Source organism: Cariama cristata, unplaced genomic scaffold (genome assembly GCF_000690535.1).
Source record: "Cariama cristata isolate BGI_N322 unplaced genomic scaffold, ASM69053v1 scaffold174, whole genome shotgun sequence".
In the NCBI taxonomy this organism is placed as follows: Eukaryota; Metazoa; Chordata; class Aves; order Cariamiformes; family Cariamidae; genus Cariama; species Cariama cristata.
This window is the reverse complement of record NW_009610987.1, coordinates 55,095-56,267: the sequence shown is the minus strand read 5'-3', so window position 1 is coordinate 56,267 and position 1,173 is coordinate 55,095.

Here is a 1,173-nt window from a genome sequence, read left to right as displayed (position 1 = left end):
TTGCCTACAATGTTTGTAGATTTTTTTTCTGTGTTTTTTTTCTTTCTTGTACAGGTACACACATCCTACAGCTGAGACATTTTTTGGTGGCTGAAAATAGCTACCGTTATGGATGTGGTCTATACCTGGCAATTGAAGAGCATACCTGGAGATAAAGAAGGAACAGAGGTCTCCAGGCAAGCCCCAAGCTTAGTGCCTGGGAGGTGGGCTGTTTGTCTGCAGTACATGGTTAAATCCCACGGCTGCCTTCTGTACAAGTTGTGTTTTGTAGGAGGCGGCCTTGGGAAGACCTGCAGACAGGGAATTACTGTAATCCAGCCTGGATGTCACAAAAGTATGGATTAATATTTCATTTTCTGCCTGTGACTGTTGTCAGGCTCACTTTGTTCCTGAGCTGGGGCTGTGATCCTCAAAAGACAGCCTTGAATTAAAGATTAAGCCAGTGTTTTACTTGATGGAATGAGAACGGTTCTCTGCAGAGGACGGTGACTATGCAGTTCTTACCCAGAGCTGCATGCAGGAGTTCAAAGTTTCCCAAATCCAAATGTCAGAGCAAAGCTGCAGTGTGGTGCTGGGGGTTGTGTGAGGCGAAGGGGTCTCTGGCAGTTGTGAGCCCCGTTAGTGAAAGTGGGACTAGTAATTAGCCGAAGGTGAGCAAGGGGGCACTGAACTGCTCCAGGAGGTGCCATTGACTGCTGTATATGAAAGAGCTCATCAACGATGAGCTGTAGAAGAGACAGAAGTACCTTACCATCCTGTTGGAAAAATGAAAGCTGCAAGGAAACCAGAATGGGTCAGCAAAGAGCTCAGGTCAGAGGATACGGCCCTCTGCCCGGTAGCAGGGCAGCACTCTCCGTTGCAAACAGTTTAGTTAAACTAAACGCATCTCTGGGTGGAAACCCTGATTTCAGGATGAATGATTTATACTGCTTTAATCTCAAGCTAGTTCTGATTGATTAAGTCAAGTGAATATTAGGCTGATTAAAACCAACCCAAGAGAGCCTATGTACGTTTGTTCACCTTAACTTTTCAGTTAAACCAATTCAACTGTATTTTTTTTACTTTCTGGCTTTGTTTTTAAATATGGGCAAGACCTCACCATGATACCTGCCTATTTCTTCTTTGGATGGCCGACATGCAGTTTAACTCCAGCACTTTATCCTTGGCTTTCTC